General features: G+C 40.2%; 1 protein-coding gene across 1 annotated transcript in view; it reads left to right on the top strand.

Moving 5' to 3' along the window:
- Positions 1–16,028, top strand: part of LOC126092624 (WW domain-binding protein 4) — a 102,492-nt gene that overhangs the window by 5,728 nt on the left and 80,736 nt on the right. The window lies entirely within an intron of this gene.

Genomic DNA, 16,028 nt, shown 5'->3' with positions numbered 1-16,028 from the left:
TCACCGCACTCTGTGAATAGTTTGTAATTCTCAGGGATGCCATTTTAGAATGTTATAGACAGATAAATGTAGAAAATGGGAAGAGTTTTTCTATTGGTATGAAATAGCCATTATGTGCATAACAAGAATTAATGGCTGTTCATGAGGATTGACTGAAGTTATGAATCTCAGAATAATGCTTTCTCGGTGCAAAAATATTTTATACCTTTGACAGCTATTTGAGAGAGATACAGTGTATTTTAAACTCTGCCCATTGTGGTACACACACTTGATGTTTTATATAAACTGAGCCATGTTGCACTTTATTGGCAAGTAATGTGGCTATTTTGAGTGATTATGGAGTACTATGGTAGTTAATACTCTCCTCCTAGTCAGTAAAACTAATAAGATTTACATCTTTGTGAATAAAAAGGAAGCTATTTTTAAACAACACTATTTTGAAGAAAATAGTGATAGTAACATGTAGTTCATGTTTCTCATTGTTCAGTACAGTTTAACAGTTGTGAGAAACTATATACATTAGCGTAGCAGGGTGCTTTAGAAGCCAAAGTGATTTTGGCTTTTGGAGATAATGTGCACAATATTGTTTTAAAATACTTGTATGTAACTAGGTTTCTTTTTATAATTGGTGCCATAAGACTCTCACTTGCTTCCTTGTTGTATGTTGTTTTATCATATTACTCCTACATATGGCTTTGGTGTTAACTTTAACATATTGAGCAGAATGCTTTACTGCCGTAAGGTGACTGAAGTATGGAGTATTGTGTATAACCTTGTGCGAGCAGTGTGTCATTCACTGTTAATCATCTTTGGTACATACATTGTTTCTTGCACAGTAAAGAAATCTGTGTTAATGGTATATATTATCTACACTAGAGATGTGACCACATTGCCTTCTGGTTATTATTTATTTTGTTTCTTGCCAACTAAGATACTTCCAAATTATTTTTGAATGTATGTAACTACATTTTTATTTTGTTTTGTTTGTACAGTGCTTGAGAAAATGTTCGAAGTCTTTGTGTTCCTAAACACATCATAAGTGATGTGTGTCAAAGTAACAAGTCAGTATTAGTGATACCTTTCCCTTTTTACCTGTCATGTAATATTTAATGTTCTTTGTGAATGTTCTTCCGCTGGAAAGGGGAGTATTTGATTTAGTTGTTACCTAGAAAATTAACTTCAGAATTTTCCATTTGATAGTGTTTCTTTGGGACTGAACTTTTGGTACAGTGCCATACTGATTTAAGCTAAAATGTGTAGCATAGTCCTTTCTCAACTTATCGTGCCTGTGATAAAGATTCTTAATACCTTAAATTAGTGTAGTGCTCTTTGGATGACCTTTCGCCATTGTCTGTCATATTGAAATCCAAAATAAACTGACAGTAAGAGATTATTAAACTTTCATAACAGGAATTAGGAATATCCTTCTGTTGACTCTGAGGGGCCTGTGTCCTCCAGAGAAGGCAAGGCAGTCAATAAAAATCTCAGTTGCAGTGAAGGAATGATCCCTGTGCTGAATGATTACAAATTATTACAGTTTCTTGAATGATGCCATGTGCGCTGGTGTTGCTCTCTCATGTTTATCTTTAATGAAAATTGCTTGTCACACTGGCCCAAGTTTTGTTTTGTTTTAAGAGAAAAGGTAATGACGTATCTTTTTTGGATATACAGCTTAGTTGTTCTTTCCAACAAAAGCAGCATTGCTCACTCTCAAAAAGAGTCTGAATACTCTGTACAAAAACATTGTCAGTACTGCTATTCAAGCACACAACAGCCATCTTTCAGACAATAAAAGACATTTACAGTATTCTTTACAAATTTCATGCTCTATAAATTCTAGAAAAGTTGTCTTTTGTGTGCACAAATCAAGTACTCCAGATACATTGTTCTACAACAATTGTATAATGTTCTTATTAATTTTTCTTGACAATCCTGGAATTTCCATTTTTAAGTTCTCTTTATTGATATACATACTGCAAAATTATATATCCACACTAGTCACCATGTACTGCATATTCATAAAGTGAGGATTCAAATAATAGTATTACTTATTGTAATGTTCACTAAACTGTCTTTGCTGAAACTGAGAGAACATTCATTCCGAAATGCAATAAATAGTGCTAAGAAGTCTGTGATTTTTCAGAACATTGATCTTCCTTCAGTCCAAAACACACGCAGAAACTTAAATTTTCACTGGGTATTTATAGTTGCTCAGTTCCCGTGTTTCTAAATTACACAACTAATTACTATTCATACATTCCATTACATTAAATCACTGAAATGTGTTGCATGAAATTACTCGCTTCACAAGTTTTGATTTTTTTTTTACATTATCTCAGGAATTGGATATGTGCTGTGCAAGCCTTAATATTTCCATTTAGCCATTTTTTTACTTGATTGTTATTTCATATTTAGATGAGTGTGGCCTATCTATTGGAACTTAGAGTGGCTAGATTTTTTTTCCTTGTAATAATTGGTGCAGACTAGGCAAAAGCAGCCAATACTTAGTTAATAAACTTGGCCATAAGATTATTCCTTTGATGACTATCAAAGTGCCCCCCCCCCACTCTCTCTCTCTCTCTCTCTCTCTCTCTCTCTCTCTCTCTCTCTCTCTCTCACACACACACACACACACACACACACACACACACACACACACACCAGGAAACTTTCTTTTCCCCTTTCGTGGCATGTTTTACCAACATTAGTACTTTATTTCTTGTTAGCATATGCATGGTTCAAATTGGTGGTTGGTGTTCATTATCAGATATCTTGCCAGTCAGCTGGATATCTTGTTACTTAGTCATTTACTCCCCTCTCCACGTTTTTAGTTGTAGGTAAAAAGTTCTAGCTTTCCATTTATCTCCTTACTGTCTAGAAACTGGCCTTATGATCATATGTTTCAAGTTTTCAGATAGGAGAAGATTAATCTCACCTCATACGGTCATTGGCAAACAGCCTAAAATGAACAAATTTCTGATTGTGTGTGGGTGCAGAAGCACACACAATTATTGAACTGTTATGAAGAAATCTATTTTATACATAGTTTCTGCTTTCTGTGTGCATAAATACTTGTAATATGTATTGTACCACAAAACCCATAACAAATTATGTGCACAATTTGATGAGATTAATTTTTTGTGGTTAATAATCATTTAAGAAGTAGTAGTTCCTTTGGTAAAGAAGTTTCTTGATCTAAGATCTGATATGTTGGATGATTATGTTCCTTACTTATTAAAATTGCAATATTCTGTTCTACAAAATACAGCATAATTATAAACTGAAGTATAACCTTCTTATCCTACAACATTCCTCACCAATGGTTTTCTTCTTGAAGCTTGATAGCACTTACTTTAGTCTGGGGCACTTCATTGTACAGCTCCCAACTCCACAAACTTCCTTCTACATGGTCAGGACAAATTATAGTGTCAAAGGCTCAAATTTAATGCCTGACTTATCTGTATTAGTTTACCAACCTGTGATTCTTTCTTCCAGCAAGTGTAATCTGCTTGTTGAATTTTTCTCAACATTGTAGTTATTTGCCACCTTGAAGTTGTGATTGATTTAGGAATTAAAAAAAAAAAAATAAAAATCAACATACAACCAACATTTAACTGACGAAACACTAATGTTTGTTTGCAAAGGTAGTAGAACTAATGTCAAATGTGTATCACATTAGTAAATGTACTGTGGTGTATATTTATTTTGTTTGTGTATGCTTTATTGGTCATACATGATTGAAATGTGGTTAGATCAGTTGCATGGATGCTTGTAAGTCATTGAATGTTGGGAAAAAGATCAGATAACTATCTTTTGATTGTTCAGTGATAGCCCATCTTTAAATTGTAAATTTAGTTTGCGAGTCAGAAATTGAGAACTCGTACATTGTGGATGCCCATGTATTATGTGATATACTGGAAGTTGAGCAAATCTGCTAAAACAAAATGTTTATCATGGTTATGATATTTACACTAATCTGTAAACTTTTGTTGGTTTTCCCTATTTTTCCTTGGAATTGGTAAATTCTTACTTTTGTTGTAAGGGAAAGTTAGGAACCAATAACTGTGTGACCTCAGTGAGCTGTAATATACTCATATTTTACATTGGGCCTAAATACAACTAGCAGGACTTTACTGTTTTTTATAGTGTTCACAGAACTTCTCTGTACTGAATGAATGCACAGCTTGTATATGTAGTACATTATGGGACTGTTGCTTGGAACATTAAAATAACAAACTATAGACATGCAAACAAAAACTGAAATATTACAGGCACTTGAAATAGCGTATTTATTGGTTCCTACCTATTCTTTTGTAATTTCTTAGAATGATGCATATTGCAGCACCATGTAATTAATATACTGTTTAATTTCCCTAAAATTGTGTGATATGCACATTTTTCTGTAGTTTGTGATATGTGTAATGAGGTGACACACATTTCCTGTTCTTTCATTTTCATTCCTTGTCTTATGAGAGTTATTCTGTTGAATAGTTGAAATATCCAGTATTTTTTTCCTTTCCTAGAACCAAATATAACTATAAATCATATATTTACATGATAATAAATGTTAAAGAATGTTGCAGCTGAGCCTATATTTACATAGCTATTGTGAAATGTACACATATATTTATTGGATTGAATGTTTAGTACACAACATTCTGTTGTATTTTATTTAAAAACCCTTCCAATAATCCGTCCTTGATAGAACCCCTCTGCTTATTATTTGTGTTAATAATATAGATGCTGAAAGTGTTCCGTTGTGTTATAACATAAAAGATGCACACATAGCAGTGACTTATCGTATAGTAGGTACCGTACAATAGTTGTATATATTTTGTTTTCAACAAGGAAACAGACTCATGCCTAACTAGGAAAGATTACGCTGGGGAAGTAAAAAATGTATCAAAAACATGTAACTTTAGAACGAACACATGGATGATCAAACTTTAAAAGGGAAAAGGTGGTGATGTCAAGTTTGAAGGCTTACAGAAATATAATATTCGCAAATGGAAAAAAAAAATACAAATATAGGAATACAGATTGTGATCTACCTCCCAGATATCCTACGTAACTTGGAGGAAGGCAGAGGTGTACTGCCTCTAAGACCATACCTGACTAACAATTGTGATGTCTGTAACACAGTAATTTCATTATTAGCCAAACACATGAATAATGTATTGAGCTTTGGATAAAATATTTGTCACTTAAAATGGGAAATTATTTTAAAGAATATTGCTATCAGCTTGTGTATAAATTTGAAAAATGAATAAGGTAGTGATTACAATTGATTTTAAGATAGTTATATGAAAAGAAATTATAGTTGTCAAAATCAAATTTTCACTAATTAAACAAAAATATTTGCGAAGAAGTGATATTTATATAGCATCTGTAAAAACGGGAACAGCTAGAATGAGCACAATGAGGAACACGTATGCACATGCTTCTAATGCTCTAGTTATGTTGCAATAGCTGACCCAAAATCATTACATTACATGTCAAGAGGACATAGTGTATTACGTACTGTTTGTTGCATGATTTTTCACGGTAAGGGAGGTTTGCAGTGATGATGTCAGTCCAGTGGGTAATGCCAGGGTTCACTATCATTTACAGATACCTCTGAAATTTTGGAATACTATCGTGTGATACTTACAGCAGACAGCTGGAAGTCATACACTAGCTGATCAAAGTGCTCTGAAGTTTCATTAATAATTCCTGCTATCTTAGAGTTTGCAGAACTTGTCAATAGGAGTAGTAGCTTGTCAACTTGGTAGACGTCACTTTTTCATCCCTGGACGTGCTAAATGAGACAGTTTTGGTGTTTTATTGAAAAAATTTCTACAAAGCTGAAGTTCAGACAGAAAAGACAATTCATTGGTCTTTCCACAAATTAAATTAGCCTGGTTGCTTATGTGCAGCAGGAATGACTGTATTAAAATTACAGAAAAAAGATTGATTACTTCATTTTGCTTTATGAGGCCACACCAACTAATTTTCCCTCTGGCATGTTATCGTCTTAATGCAAAATCAGTGGTTTTGCTTTACATGATGAAACTCTTTTTGACAGATATTTTTTGTAACCCCATGAGAGTTTCTTTCCTGTCGGAATAAATGTAAAGTGGAAATCAATGTACAGTCTACATAGTTGGGGAGGGATCATGAATGTCACCGCTGATACCACTTGCCTTGAAATGGAAAAGGCAAAAATTAAAATTCCATGTTGCTTATCAGTAACTAAGTATGCTCACACTAAACACCTATGTAGTTAACATATTGACTGCCACCCACTTAAGAGTTGGATGTCTTGTATCAGGCCAGGCACGTGGCTGGTGTTAAGCTTGATGTTCTTCTGCGGCCGCCACTAGCCACATGGCATGAGGCACGCGGCTGTGCTGTGACCAACCTAGTCCTGTTAAGTTAATTTACTCAGTAATTCAATAAGCACTGGGCTTTCGGTAACAAATGTATCATCATCCTCCTCGAGTTACATTCACATATGCCATATTTGTTCTGAAAACCTTGCAAGAAAATTCAAACAGTTGAGATAAACTCTTCTGGTCCTTTATGCCTTAGAGTACGTGAGATGCTCCTTGTTTTATGTTTCCACGCTACATTTAAAATTGTATAGTGACTATTGTTGAATGAGGTGTTCACCAAACTATTGTTGGGATTACCTCAGGTTATACATAGGCCCATAATACTTTCTTTCATAAAGCTTCTGTCGTGTTGGAGGTGGCACACATACACAAAAACAAAACAAAAATACTTACATCCCTATCACAATAGTAAATCACAAAACACAGACACTGGTCTCATTGGTCATGTGTGCATTTAAAGTCGTACTTCCAATGACCTGCACAAATCCTGCAAGTTTGTTTACATTACTAGTTTGGAGAATGGCTAAAAAAAAAAAAAATTCAACAGTGTCTTACCATTGTTAGAACTGTCTGAATACATTCTTCTGCGAAAAGTTAGCTCCTAATCAGATATAAATTGTTATGATGATAGCATCCATCCCATAATTTTTTTTACTGCTAGCCCATTATCCCTTTATTGGGTCCACCTAAATCTTTTTCCACACACTTTAATTTATGAGATGTACTGTCCAAAATCGTCCTCATTTCCTATTTACTTTGTTGAGGTAATTTCTCCTTAGACAGAACCTACCATTGGCAACAGCTAATGTGCTTCTCTCCGCTGGCCAGAGTGGCAGAGCGGTTCTAGACGCTACAGTCTGGAACCGCGCAACTGCAGGTTTGAATCCTGCCTAGGGCATGGATGTGTGTGATGTCCTTAGGTTAGTTAGGTTTAAGTAGTTCTAAGTTCTAGGGGACTGATGACCTCAGAAGTTAAGTCCCATAGTGCTCAGAGCCGTTTGAACCATTTTTTTGCTCCTCTGCACTAGAAGTCTTTCATCTATGAATTATTCTTGTGTGGACATTAGCACATCACATAACTCACCTGGTGGGTACTAAACCTTCTCTTCCCCTTGTTAAATGTGATGGTGCTAACATCTGGCGCACATCCAACTGCAATAACCCACTCTCAAATGTGCTATATGGTTTTCAGCTTTTTGTGCTCCATATAGGCCTATCTCTCATCTTTACTGTATGTACTGGATACTACGGAAAGTTTATAATCTCTATCACTGTTTCTCATCGGTCAGTTGTATTAATAGCAATTTTGGTATTTCTCTATTGCTTATTGAGAATGTCATGTATGTGTGACTCAACCTCCAACAGGAAAAATACTTATACAAGCTGGCGTAGTCTCAAGACTTCACATATTATGCTTTATCTACAGAACTGCTAGACACTATCATATTTCTACATGTACTATCCTTGCAAGAGAGAAGATGCTTGTCCATTGATGCCACAGTAGTGTTATATCATCTCTCTCACTTTAAAATTGCGAGGCTAATAATAATCCCAGGATTTAAATTCTTCATAATGTGTCATTCCCCACTCGGTCACATCCCCTTCCAAGTGAGTGCAAAATCAGTTTTCTTTCAATTCTCTCATTTAGAAATTAAATTATCTATAAAATATTCTCAAAAAATGTGTCAGGTGTACCTCTCCATCTGGTTTAAATTTTGGAAATTGTTTAGACAAATTTGTCCCATTTTCCTATTTGCAGCTCCATGATTAACTCTTAGGACAATCTAGTGCTTTCCCTAAATTGCTTTTTCTTTAACTCTGCTTTTTTGTGAGTTCCTCCCATAGTCCCTGCAATTCTCCTTCATTTTTAACAAAATCAACTGCAGAATTAGGCATAGTTAAAATTGAGTTGATTCTCTTTTGTGCCTTCTTCTCAACTACGTCATTTATTTGTTCCTCCAAACGTGTAGGAGTACAGTGGGGACTAATCAATACACTTGAATCATTAGTCTGCTTTGATATGTTCAACTGTTCCTGTGTATCTGAGATTTGCTCATGAACATTTTGAAATTCTAGTTCTATATCTTTTTTTCATTTGCATTATGTCATTATACTTCATTTCATACTACATCACATTGCTTGTTTAGCTCTGCATGTAACTTGCCAGTGAACATATTTACAGCTGTTAGCAATTATGAAATCTTATTACTGATCTTTCTTTTCCTTGGTCTCCTTGACATTAATCTTCAGGCTTGCCTTTGTTGTACCTAGCCCGGCAGACAACTCGTCTCTTAGATTACAGTTACTAGTTTGTATCTTATTTCTTAAGTTAGTACAAAGCTCATCAACTTCACATAAGAAGTTAACTCTTTTTTATTCAGCTTTGGAATGATTTATTCTGTTATTCATAGCATCTGTCTTAGTATTTATTGGCTTAGGCTCCATTCAGTTCATTTCGGTGCATGGTTGGATGTTCAACTGAGGTAGCTGATGCCTGCATTAAGGGTGCTGCAGTCAGCTGCTGTAGCAGTGACTTGTCATCAGTAATGCTGTGGTTACGTCTTGTGGCCACATACGTCTATCTTCCATTTTGTAGATTTAATATTGTCTTCTCGAATGAGCTTCTAAGTTGAGAGTTTATTATTCCTCAATTACTTATTACATCATAGACATTTTTTAAAATAGCAATGTGATTTCTAGTGGTTGTACTGGTGTGAACAGATCTGTTGATATGGCTGCTGTCAAAAACCATGTCATATCTTGATGAAAATATTGGTACTTTAATATGATGATGGTGTTGTTGTTGTGGTGGTGGTCTTCAGTCCAGAGATTGGTTTGATGCAGCTATCCATGCTACTTCATCCCTTGCAAGCCTCTTCATCTCCGAATAGCTACTGCAACTTACATCCTTCTGAATCTGCTTAGAGTATTCATCTCTTGGTCTCCCTCTACAATTTTTACCCTCCACGCTTCCCTAAGTACTAAATTGGTGATCCCTTGATGCTTCAGAATGTGTCCTAGCAACCGATCCCTTTTAGTCAAGCTGTGCCACAAATTCCTCTTCTCCCCAATTGTGTTCAGTACCTCCTCATTAGTTACGTGATCTAACCATCTAATCTTCAGCATTCTTCTGTAGCACCACATTTCGAAAGCTTCTATTCTTTTCATGTCTAAACTGCTCATCGTTCATGTTTCACTTCCATACATGCCTTCATTCCATACTAATATTTTCAGAAAAAAAACTTCCCGACACTTAAATCTACACTCCTGGAAATGGAAAAAAGAACACATTGACACCGGTGAGTCAGACCCACCATACTTGCTCCGGACACTGCGAGAGGGCTGTACAAGCAATGATCACACGCATGGCACAGCGGACACACCAGGAACCGCGGTGTTGGCCGTCGAATGGCGCTAGCTGCACAGCATTTGTGCACCGCCGCCGTCAGTGTCAGCCAGTTTGCCATGGCATACGGAGCTCCATCGCAGTCTTTAACACTGGTAACATGCCGCGACAGCGTGGACGTGAACCGTATGTGCAGTTGACGGACTTTGAGCGAGGGCGTATAGTGGGCATGCGGGAGGCCGGGTGGACGTACCGCCGAATTGCTCAATACGTGGGGCGTGAGGTCTCCACAGTACATCGATGTTGTCGCCAGTGGTCGGCGGAAGGTGCACGTGCCCGTCAACCTGGGACCGGACCGCAGCGACGCACGGATGCACGCCAAGACCGTAGGATCCTACGCAGTGCCGTAGGGGACCGCACCGCCACTTCAAAGCAAATTAGGGACACTGTTGCTCCTGGGGTATCGGCGAGGACCATTCGCAACCGTCTCCATGAAGCTGGGCTACGGTCCCGCACACCGTTAGGCCGTCTTCCGCTCACGCCCCAACATCGTGCAGCCCGCCTCCAGTGGTGTCGCGACAGGCGTGAATGGAGGGACGAATGGAGACGTGTCGTCTTCAGCGATGAGAGTCGCTTCTGCCTTGGTGCCAATGATGGTCGTATGCGTGTTTGGCGCCGTGCAGGTGAGCGCCACAATCAGGACTGCATACGACCGAGGCACACAGGGCCAACACCCGGCATCATGGTGTGGGGAGCGATCTCCTACACTGGCCGTACACCACTGGTGATCATCGAGGGGACACTGAATAGTGCATGGTACATCCAAACCGACATCGAACCCATCGTTCTACCATTCCTAGACCGGCAAGGGAACTTGCTGTTCCAACAGGACAATGCACGTCCGCATGTATCCCGTGCCACCCAACGTGCTCTAGAAGGTGTAAGTCAACTACCCTGGCCAGCAAGATCTCCGGATCTGTTCCCCATTGAGCATGTTTGGGACTGGATGAAGCGTCGTCTCACGCGGTCTGCACATCCAGCACGAACGCTGGTCCAACTGAGGCGCCAGGTGGAAATGGCATGGCAAGCCGTTCCACAGGACTACATCCAGCATCTCTACGATCGTCTCCATGGGAGAATAGCAGCCTGCATTGCTGCGAAAGGTGGATATACACTGTACTAGTGTCGACATTGTGCATGCTCTGTTGCCTGTGTCTATGTGCCTGTGGTTCTCTCAGTGTGATCATGTGATGTATCTGACCCCAGGAATGTGTCAATAAAGTTTCCCCTTCCTGGGACAATGAATTCACGGTGTTCTTATTTCAATTTCCAGGAGTGTATACTCAATGTTAAAAATTTTCTCTTTTTCAGAAATGCCTTTCATGCCATTGCCAGTCTACATTTTATATCCTCTCTACTCCGACCATAATCAGTTATTTTACTCCCCAAATAGCAGAACTCATTTACTACTTGAAGTGTGTCATTTCCTAATCTAATATCCTCAGCATCACCTGATTTAATTTGACTACATTCCATTATCCTCATTTTGCTTTTGTTGATGTTCATCGTATATCCTCCTTTCAAGACATTGTCCATTCTGTTCAGCTGCTTTTCCAGGTCCTTTGCTCTCTCTGACAGAATTACAATGTCGTCGGCAAACTTGAAAGTTTTTATTTCTTCTCCATGGATTTTAATTCCTACTCTAAATTTTTCTTTTGTTTCCTTTACTGCTTGCTCAATATACAGATTGAATAACATCAGTCTCACTTCCTTCTCAACCACTGCTTCCCCTTCAACTCTTATGGCTGCCATCTGGTTTCTGTAAAAATTGTAAATAGCCTTTCGCTCCCTGTATTTTATGCCTGCTACCTTTAGAATTTGAAACGGAGTATTTCAGTCAATATTGTTGAAAGCTTTCTCTAAGTCTATGAAGCTAGAAATGTCAGTTTGCCTTTCCTTAACCTATCTTCTAAGAAAAGTTGTAGGGTCAGTATTGCCTTGCGTGTTCCAACATTTATAGGGAATCCAAACTGATCTACCCTGAGGTTGGCTTCTACTAGTTTTTCTATTCGTGTGTAAAGAATTTGAGTTAGTATTTTGCAACCATGATTTATTAAACTGATAGTTTGGTAATTTTCACACCTGTCAACACCTGCTTTCTTTGGGATTGGAATTATGATATTCTTCTTGAAGTCAGAGAGTATTTCGCCTCACCAGATGGAAGAGTTTTGTCATGGCTGGCTCTCCCAAGGCCGTCAATAGTTCTAATGGAATGTCGTCTATTCCGGGGCCTTGTTTAGACTTAGGTCTTTCAGTGCTCTGTCAAATTCTTCATGCAGTATTGTATCTCCCATTTCATCTTCACCTACGTCCTCTTCCATTTCCACAATAATGTCCTCGTGTACATCACCATTGTATAGATGCTCTGTTTTCCCTTCTTTGCTTAGGATAGGTTTTCTGTCTTAGCTCTATAATCATAAAGGTGGTTCTCTTTCTCCAAAGGTCTCTCTAATTTTCCTGTAGGCAGTATCTGTCTTACCCTTAGTGATATATGCTTCTACATACTTACATTTGTCCTCTAACCATCCCTTCAGTATGTTATTTCTTATTAATTCAGTATTATTTTCTGCCTCTCAAACCAATATTCTCGTTGAGCTAGTACAAGCGTGTACAAATGTCCTAGTCATGGGGCACCAGGAGGGAATTGTATGGAATGTGTTGTAGGCAATGTTATTGTACAGCATTATAAGGAGCTTTGCTGTTAAGAAATCTCTTGCAGTCACCACTTGTGGTAAATGTAGACTGCTTGCTTTGTAACAAGCATTCGGATGAGCATAAACCGTATCATCAGGCTTCAGACACCATCCTTGAAGCTGCTCTGCTTGTACCAGCTGAAAAATAGTCTAAGAATTCCAGTTGCTTCTCAGAGCATCTTCTTCTTGAACAATTGTTCATTCAGTGTACATACAACATGGAATCTGGTATTACAATTATATTCGTTTCATCTGTCTCTTCTGCTAGATGTATATTAACCAAACTAAACTTTGTTTTCTCCTGTGAAATTGGCAGGATTGTCTCAAGGTTCTGGGGCCCACAGCAAATCTTGTAGCTGCTGGCACGGAATAATTGCCTAAACAGCAAGTGTTGCAACAGGAAGTAGGCCAGCTACCTGTTGTCCTGTCTTGCAGATGTGCCGTGTTCAGCCCCACTTGTATCACATGCACAAGAAAACAGAAAATATCCTGCACAACATGTGGCTTGATACCAACTACTATTAAGCAAATACTTACTAGAAGTTATGACCATTGTTCATCCTGCCCATCTCTAACGGTCTCACACCTGTTCTGTTGGCGTATGTGTGGTGTGTATGAGTCCCCAAGTTATTGCAGCTTTTCTTATCTCCCAAACTGCATTCCCTTGACCATATCCACTCCCCATCCTAGCTCCTCCCCCCCTGCTCCCCTTTCTTTCTATGTGATTCCCTTTTCTGATGACCCAGATATTCCCTTGGTTCTGCTGTTCCTTTATGGTCTTGTCTTGTGTTTCCTTTCTCTTTATTTTTTCTGGTCCCCCTTGGGGTTTGACCACCTTTTCTAAATGTTTCTTTAGTGTGAGCCATTTGGGGAAGTACTTCCTCTTTAGCATCTCTGGCATGGGTTCTTCTTTCCCCCCACTCACTCCTTCCCTCCTTCCTTCCCTGCCATAGTGTGCTCCCTTTTCCCACTAGGTCAACAGTACAGTAGCCAGTCCTTACAGTGGGGCTGTTATGTACCCATCTAGCTGAGTACCATGACAACATAGGGTCCACATTTCTAGTACCTGAGCTCTCACTACCTTGTGTATGCCTTGGAGTGATTGTTCATCCTTTGGGGCACTGGAACTCCTGATAATAACCACCGTGCCAGGTGATTCTTGCAGCAGTTGGGTGGTGGCTGTGAGATGAGTCCCTTATCGGAGTGGGTGGTACCAGAGCTCTGCACCTGAAGCGTACTATGCTCCATACTTCTGTTCACGGCTCCATAGTCATTTCTTCAGACAGGAACAGTTCTCTCTCTGCCCTTACTTTTACTTCCTTGGCCTTCAGTTCCATGTCCACCCCCTGGGAGGAGGGCCAGGTGTGCTGGCTTGGAGTGAAACCCTTTCCCCATTACTTGGTTTGTTCCAGGATAGACAGGGAGACTTTTGCTCTACCAAACAGCTCTTTTTTGCAGAACACTTTCAGAATAAGTTCGAAGTTGACTCCTGTAGTAAGTTGCATTTCGTTCTTGCTGATTCAAACCTCTTCTGCCAGTCAACCATCTTCCCTTTGTGCTTGTGAGCACTTACGAGACATCCTAGTGAGCTTTAGTCCTCAGCAGTCCTTAAAAACAACCCAGTGCTTTATTTTTGGGACATCATCCTTCAATTTGATGAGGATTTTAGGAATAATCTTTCACAGCATGGCATTCATTTTGTCCAGTGAGTCTAGAAAGGTTCTAAAGAAAATCGTGTTGCTACCAGTGCTTTCATCCTGGATTTCAGCAGAGATACCTTTCTGGAAAAAGACAGAGGTAGGTTTACTGTTGTGATCTGAAGCCCAATATTCCACTTCCCATGCACTGCTTTCTGTGTCTCCATTTTGTTCACATTTCTTTGTGATGTGAGTTGACTCCTATTTGTGGCAACTGCAGTCAACCTCTTCATGTGGAGTCCTTGCACCCCAAGGTCCAGGTATGTGAAGTGTTCCAGAACACATTCTCCTCACTCACCTGGTTGCCCAGCCTATAAAAAGGGAAGGAAGATTCAGGAATTCAAAACTGTTGACAGTCTATTCTACTCTGAGGCCCAACAGAAATTCAACCATCTCCACCCGGTATCTTTTAATGTATACCTTTGCTTCTGTTGTGTCCTTTCTTCCTCCTCCTTCCTCCATCCTGTCCCCTTCCCTTCCCTTCCCTTCCCTTCTTCATGGAGGTTCCCATTCCCTTCCCTCATGGAACCACTCTTTCTCCTCAGCCAGAAAAGAAACTGGCACCCACCAAGGATGGGGCTTCCTCTAGGAGCCCCCCCTCCGCGGCGTCTCCAGGATGAGAAGCCTCCCCCCAGGGGGTCCACAACTCTTTTGTGGATACGTGCATTCCTTGGTCCCCCTCTGGGGTTTGACCTCCATTACAAAATTTCTCCTCCGTAGTGTGAGCCATTTGGGGAAGAGCACCTTACCTAGTGTCTCCGACATGCGCCCTCCTAGTACATTCCACCTTTTCTTTCACGTCACTGTCTGATACTAGGGTGCGTAGCCAGCACGGTAGCCAGCCCGTGCGGTGGGGTCGCTATGTACCCTTTTGGTTGAGCCTCCTGAACACACAGGGATCACACTTCCGATACCTGAGCTGTGACCTCCTCATGCATGCCTTGGAGTGGTTGCTCGTCATCCTGGAGCATCGGAACTCCCGGGAATGGCCGCCGTGCCAGACGGCCCTTTCTGTGGCTGGGTGGCGCCCGTGAGGAGAGCCTCTGATCGGAGTGGGTGGTATCAGGGCGGACGCTATGCAAATGCGGGTCCAGAACTCTGGCCGTTCTTCTGCAGCTGTCTCTCTGCGTGGAACTGATTCCTCAAGTGCTGCTTCTCTTGCCCCTTCGGCCTTCCCTTCCATGGCTACCCCCTGGGAAGAGGGTCAGGCCCGTCGGCTAGGGGCAAAACCTTTCCCCTGTTATCTAGTTTGCACCAGGACTGATGGAGATACTTTCACCAATACCAAACCTTTATTCTTTGTGGAACACATTGAAGACAAGTTTGGCGAAGTGGTCTCCCTGAGCAAGATGCGGTCGGGTTCGTTGCTGATAAAAACTGTTTCAGCTGCCCAATCTGCGGCCCTTCGTGCCTGTATCCATCTTGGCACAATTCCTGTGTCCATTACCCCCACCAGTCTCTAAATATGGTACAAGGTGTGATTTTTCACAGGGACCTCATCCTTCAAACTGATGAGGAACTTCGGGACAATCTCGGACGGCGGGGTGTTCACTTTGTTCGGCGTGTTCAGAAGGGTCCTAAAGACAATCGTATTGATACTGGTGCCTTTATCCTGGCCTTTGAAGGGGATACCCTCCCTGAGAAAGTTAAGATTATGGTCTATCGCTGTGATGTGAAGCCGTACATCCCACCTCCTATGAGGTGTTTTAAGTGCTTGCGTTTTGGACACACGTCTTCCCGCTGTTTACGGACCCCCCCTCTGTGGTGACTGTGGACGTCCCCTCCATGAGGGGAGTCCCTATGTTCCCCCTCCTGTGTGTGTAAATTGTCATAGTAGTCATTCTCCACGTTCACCAGA

The sequence above is a fragment of the Schistocerca cancellata genome, chromosome 7 (genome assembly GCF_023864275.1).
Source record: "Schistocerca cancellata isolate TAMUIC-IGC-003103 chromosome 7, iqSchCanc2.1, whole genome shotgun sequence".
NCBI classification, from domain to species: Eukaryota; Metazoa; Arthropoda; class Insecta; order Orthoptera; family Acrididae; genus Schistocerca; species Schistocerca cancellata.
This window is presented reverse-complemented; position numbering and strand designations above follow the sequence as displayed.